The sequence below is a fragment of the Silene latifolia genome, chromosome Y, assembly GCF_048544455.1.
Source record: "Silene latifolia isolate original U9 population chromosome Y, ASM4854445v1, whole genome shotgun sequence".
NCBI lineage: Eukaryota > Viridiplantae > Streptophyta > Magnoliopsida > Caryophyllales > Caryophyllaceae > Silene > Silene latifolia.
The window spans coordinates 71498374-71505274 of NC_133538.1; the positions used below are offsets into that span (position 1 = coordinate 71498374).

At 40.4% G+C, this 6901-nt stretch overlaps 1 non-coding gene across 1 annotated transcript; it reads left to right on the top strand.

Annotated features, from left to right (window-relative positions):
- The first annotated feature begins 4479 nt into the window (after positions 1-4479).
- On the top strand, positions 4480-4586 carry LOC141636965 (small nucleolar RNA R71). Its single transcript, XR_012541530.1, has one exon. It is a non-coding gene; the product is annotated as a small nucleolar RNA R71 (small nucleolar RNA).
- The last annotated feature ends 2315 nt before the right edge of the window (positions 4587-6901 follow it).

Here is a 6901-nt window from a genome sequence, read left to right on the forward strand (position 1 = left end):
TAGATGTAGGAGGGGAGGATATTGAGCCAAATATGCATTCTTCCGATCTTCATAAGCTTGCTTGTGCATGGCTTGCATAAGAAGAGTGACATAGTCTTTTCCAATTTCAACTCCTTGCGGTTTGAACTCTTCATACACAAAGGGGTAAGGTGGTATAACAATGGAAGAGGAGGGAGTTTCATGATCACCCTTTTGTTGTTGAATGATGTACTCGGCTTCTTCGGATAGGGGAAGTAAATAGTTGGTCCGGTGGACACTAAGACGGCAAATCTTTGCGGGTAAAGTGAATGATCGAGCCTCACTAGTAAGCCACCCATACTTGGTATCAAGGGGATTGTGAGCAACCCACTTAAACTTGTTAATCAAGATGGACATATCAATAAGATGGCCACCATCCTTAGCCTTGTACTTGCTATCCTTATTGAAATTAGGATCAAAGTGCTTGGCTAGGACCGTGACAAGGCCGCCATTAACAATAACGGTTTGACCCTTCTTCCCATTATCTACATGGAGCCATCTATCAACCAATAGCCTCAAAGAATTGTAAGGCTTGGTATGAATTCTTCCAATATTCAAAGTTGATTCAAGGAGAACAAAATCGAGTCCCGTGAAATGATTGGTGTCTTTCCTAGCAATTATGGTATTTCCCACAACTTTGTGCCATATTCTTATGCCCGGATGATGGACCAAAAGAGCACGACAAGCATGAAAATCTTCAAATTTCTTCCCGGAGATTGCCTCCCAAAGAGGCTCGGGATCATACTTCCCATATTGCTTATAAAATTTATGTTCATCGCTAAGGCCCAAAATTTCACCCAATTCCGGAAAGGTAATGCGTCTACTAGTGTTAGCTAGACGAAACTCAATATTTTCCCTATTCTCAACTTTTGTCACTTTTAAAGAACTTAAGAATTCCAAGACAAGGGAGGGGTATGTTACTTCCTTCATTTCAAACAATTTCTTCAAACTCATGGCATTGAAAAAGACTCTTGTTTGTTCAAGAACACCCAACTTCTCCAAGGCATCTTGACATATGAATTTGGTGGATTGAATTTGTTTCATAGCAAACTTGACAAATGTATTTCTATGGGTATCGGAAATGAATGTTACCTCCGGAAAATGCAAGAGTTGATCGATTACCGGAGTAGAAGGTGATGCTTCCATAGGAATTTGTTGTTGTTGTTGCACTTCCAAGTTTGGTGTTGATACCACCATTGCCAAGGCTTTCTTTGCTTGTAGAGCTTTTTGCCTTTGAGAGAGAGCATTTGCTTTTGGTGCCTTTGTTGCCTTTGTTGCTCCCTTTGTTCTTGCCATTTGATGAACTAACCAAGTAAAGAGTCAAAAATCTTCAATTTGTAGAATGCCCAAATCGATTTGAAGGTGAAAGGCTTTGCCTTTATAGAAACAAAAATCGATTCAAAGGTTGAAGAATTTGTTCTTGGTTTTGATTGTTAATGAAGATGGAGTGATTGATTTGGTGTTTGAAAGATGGTTTGATTTGATTTTGGTGGATTTTGTTGAGGGTTTTTGTTTTTGAGATGGAGAGGATGAGGGTTTTGATGTTATGGGTAGTGTTTATGAATGAATGAATGAATGAATGAAGGTGGGGTGGGTATTTAAAGAATTCGACAATTTTAGGACGCAGGGACAATCCGTGCGGATTGGGCGCAATCCGTGCGGATTCTACAGCTTCAAAATTTTCAAAATCCCGCCTAGAGACGGGCGGATTCTGGGGAATCCGCTAGGATTCTTCTGAGATGGGACGGGCGGATTTCGTGCAGGACGGACGGATTTCATCCGAGAGATTTTCTTTGTTTTTCTTCAGCTTTGAGACGGGCGTCTTTTTCAAAAGACGGACGGATTCTGTGAGACGGGCGTCTTTCCAGAAATCCGCTCGGATTCTTTGACAGTCAAGAATTTTTGCAATTTCAGCTCAGCCCAAGACGGGCGTCTTCTCGACGGGACGCTCGGATTTGCTGCGCAGACGGGCGGATTCTCGGAATCCGCTCGGATTGGTCCTTGTGTACACGTTGATTCCATCCGTGCACCAACGCATTCCCTTATCATTTTTTCTTTCTTTCTTTCAAATCTTGTGTTCTTCATTGTGGGGGCACTACTAAGGCATGAATAGCCTAGGCAATTGCCATCCCCACACTAAGGTAAAGCACTACACATCAATTAAAATTTTTAGTCCCTCCCTCACTTCTCTCTTACATGACAATTATTTTGATCAAAGTAAAAATAAATCCAAAAATGACAAAAAATGCAATACAAAAATTGAAATGTAAGTTAGGGAGTTAGAAATATTTACAAGTGGTGGTTTAGGTAGGACTCCACCAAACTCTCATTCTTGATGAGATGTCAAGGGGGCATGTTCAAGGTGTTGTTGATGTTGCTCAACACCTTGAAGAAGTAATCAAAAGCTTGTTCATTGTTATGGTAGAGGTCCTCAATAGACCGTGGCCCTTGTTGTTGATCATGATCGATGGCATGCCCAATGTAGGGATTAAAGATCCCTTCAAATTCGTCGTCCCAAAGACCACAAACTTCATTGAGTTGATCATTGAAAATCTCTTGCTTAGATGGAGACAACTCTCCCAATTTCTTCTCTTGGCCAATGAGGCCATCATCTTCTTCCTTGGTTGATTTTGATGAGCTTTGCAAGCTCTCCTTGTCACAATTCACTTGCTCTTTGAATGGAGCATCTTCAATTTTCTTCTTCCATTGGAGTTCCGATTTCTTCCTTTCATCTTTCCGGCTATAATGATCAATCATGAAACATGGCTCATGCAAACGAGGAGCTCTCATGGTTTTGTCAAGATTAAAAGTTATGCTTTCATCTCCCACTTCTAGAGTGAGCTCTCCATGTTTCACATCAATCACCGCACCCGCGGTGTGTAGGAAAGGTCTTCCTAAGATGATTGGAATGTTGGAATCTTCCTCCATATCAACAATGACAAAGTCCACCGGGATGAAAAACTTCCCAATTCGCACGGGGACATCTTCCCATATCCCTAATGGTGTCTTCGTCGATCTATCGGCCATTTGAAGAGTGATATTGGTGCATTTAAGCTCTCCCATTCCCAACCTTTTACTCACCGAGTACGGCATGACACTCACACTAGCCCCTAGATCACATAAGGCTTTGTTGATCGTTGTGTCGCCAATGGTACACGGTATTGAGAAGCTTCCCGGATCCTTTAACTTTGGAGGTGAACTCCCTTGAAGTATTGCACTACTCACCTTAGTGAAGGCGATAGTCTCAAGTTTCCGGATCGACTTCTTCTTTGTGAGGATATCTTTCATGTACTTTGCATAGACCGGAACGTGATTGATTAATTCCGTGAAAGGAATTGAGACTTCTAAGTTCTTCACAATTTCCATGAACTTTCCAAGTTGATCATCAAATTTGGGCTTAGCTTGACGACTTGGAAAAGGAAGTCTAATCACAATGGGCTCCTTCTCTTTGGCTTTGTCTTCATTTTTCTTTGAACTTTCTTCCTTTGATGATTCCCCTTCTTTGGGGTTTGCACCACAACTTCATTCTCACTAGCTCTCACAACTTCATCCTCAACTTGCTCCTTTGGTGCCTCATATCTTGTACCACTTCTCAAGTGAATGGCACTAACCGTTTCATGTCTAGGGGGATTACTTTGAGGTGGTAATTGCCCCTTTTGTCTTTGTGAGCTTGAAGATGCTAGTTGGGTCAATTGTGTTTCCAACATCTTGGTGTGAGCTAGAATGTTGTTGATGGTGGTGACTTTTGCTTGGCTATCTTTTTGCATTTGGGTGAAAAATTCTTGTTGATTCTTTTGCATTTGGAGGACCGCTTTTTGGACATCAAAACCTTGGTCATTGTGGTGATTGTATGGATTTTGATTTTGGTAGCCTTGGTTTTGATTGTAAAAGGGTCTTTGATTTTGATTTCTCATGGGTGGTGGAGTGTATGTTGTTTGAGGGTTTTGAACATTTTGGCTTTTGTATGAGAGATTTGGATGGAACTTGGTGTTTTCATTGTAAAAATTTGAATAAGGGGTACCACTTTTGTAAGCTTGGAAAGCATTAACTTGTTCGGTTGTTCCCCTACATTCACTTGAGTCATGACCCAAGGTTCCACAATTCTCACATATCCCGCTTGGGATTGATGAGGATGCCGTCATGGCATTGACATGATGCTTCGATGATTTTGAGTTTTCCTCAAGTCTAGCCATAGCTTGTTCAAACTTCAAGTTGATTGTGTCAATGTGAGCACTAAGTTGAGCACCCAATTGAGTAACGGTGTCCACTTCATACTTTCCTCCTCTAGTAGCCTTGCGAGGCCTACTATATTGTGAATTATGGACCGCCATTTCCTCAATCTTGTTCCATGTTTGATTGTCATCAACTTCGGTGAACATTCCATTTGATCCCATATTGAGAATGTTCCTTGAATCTTCATATAAACCATTCCAAAATTGTTGCACTAAAAACCATTCGCTAAGTCCATGGTGAGGACATGAGCGACAAATACCTTTGAACCGCTCCCAAGCTTCATACAAAGATTCTTCATCCCTTTGCTTAAAACCCGTAATTTGAGCTCTTAGCATATTGGTCTTTTCCGGTGGGTAGAATTTTTTGTAGAAAGCTAGAGCTAGCTTCTTCCAAGAATCTATTCCAAGGGTGGCCTTATCAAGGCCCTTCAACCATTGCTTTGCGGTGTCGATTAACGAAAAAGGAAATAAGACCCATCTTATTTGGTCTTGAGTCACGCCCGTTTGAGAGATAGCTTCACAATAATCGCAAAAGGTTTCCATATGAGAATGAGGGTCCTCACTAGGCATTCCCCCAAATTGGCTCCTCTCAACTAGTTGGATGAAGGCGGACTTGGCAATAAAGTTTCCGGTAAGATGTTGTGGGGTAGGAGTACCATTTGGTAAATCCTCCTCGGTGGGTATAGAGTGTGACGAGAATTTAGGCATTGTAGGTGGATTTTGTGTGGTATTGTTTAATGGGTTCTCTTCTCCTTCTATTGCGAAAGGATTGACAAACTCACTAGTGGGTTGAACAACTTCACCAACACCTCCCAAATTCCTCCTAACAAGTCTCCTATTATTCGTCAAGGTTCTTTCGATTTCACGGTCAAAAGGTAACAAATCTCTTTGTAACCTTCTAGACATGCAAAATATCAAACAACTCGAAAACAATTAGAACAAACCTTGAGGAGTTTTACTTCCCAAGGTGAAAAAGACACAACTAAAAACAATAAAAGAAATCTTAAATCAATTAAACACCGTCCCCGCAACAATCGCAGCGCCATTTTTGATCGGGTCCATTTCGTTTCACAAATTAAGCATATGTGGTCGTTGGTCAATGGTCGATACAAAACACAATTTATACTTCACAAACAACTCTACAATTAGTAAAGAGGCAAGTAAAGGTCGGATCCCAAGGGACAGGTATTGAAATGAGAATTCTATTGTAACTAGTAGTGTCTAAGGGGTGTCACAAATTGGGTTGATGTAGAAGGTTACTAAACTAAAATAGCAATAAAAATAAACTAGCAAGATGAATAAAATAAGGGGTGTAAACAATTGATTAAAAGCACTAGGGTGTCATGGGTTCATAGGGGAATCATGGGATATGATCATACAAACATGTTCTCAAATTATAAGCAAGCAATTATTGTTGTGATGGATTGAGTTGGGTTATATCTTACAATCCTAGGAAAGTTTGGGTCCCGGAGCCGAATCGATTAGATTGTACAACACCTACAAGTCGACTTAATCTTTCCTACTCAACACATGCATGGTCTAACAAGACTCGAGTTGGGTTATGTCTTACAAGTCAAGTTGAAAGGATAGAAGATGATAGTAAATGCAAGGATTCATAGGCTTAGCATTTCATCAAATATAACATGTGCATGTATTAAGATCAAAACAAGCAAGCAAATAAGATATGAAAGCATATTAATTTAAGCATGAATCATTCCCCATGTTGGTTTCCCCTAATCACCCATTAAACCCTAGCTAAGAGACTACTCACTCATTATCATATTGATCATGCTAGAAAGGTTGTCAATCATACTAACATAATGAAACATGATGAATAAATGAAAGTAATTAGCAGTAATTAAAAAGGGATTAAGAGATTATACCTACTAATGATTCCAATAATAAAGCAAGAATAATAGAAGTACTTGAATCCTAGATTGAGAGGTTGTCAATCTCCCAATAATAACCCAAATAATCTTCAATTACCCAAAATAAAGTAAGAACAAGAGAGAGATTAAAGAACTAAAACTTGGATTAAAACTTGATTAATATTTGATTACAATATTGAAGAGAGATTTTGATTAATATTAACTACACTAATTATTGATAAGAAGAACATGCTCCTCTAATTAGACTAATGGGGTATTTATAGTGAAAATTAGGGAGGATGCATTAGGGTTAACTAAGGGCTAAACTAGTAATTACACTTTTTAAGTTGAGCAAGGAGACTTCGGTATTCTCCGAGAGAAGGGCTTCTCTTATCGTGGCTTGAAGAATGAAAACGTCTTTATCTTTGAAAAATCCGTGCGGATGGGAGTCGGGACGGCCGGATCTGGGCTGGAGAATCCGAGCGGATCCTTGGGCAAGACGCTCGGATTGGCGAGGGGGAATCCGAGCGGATTCCTTTGAGGGACGCTCGGATTGGGCTTGGGCGGACGGACGGATTGTGTACAATCCGTTCGGATTGTCTGGCAGCATCTTTTCTTCTTCTTTTCTTCCCTTTTCTTCATGAATTCCTTGGGGATTTCCTTGGGGACTCAAGGATCCTTTTCTCAACATTGCTCTTCTACTATGCTATGTACAAAGGCCTTCTAGTCTTGTCTCTCCTTGATGCTTGGTCATTGAATATGATCAATTTAGCCTTGTTTTGC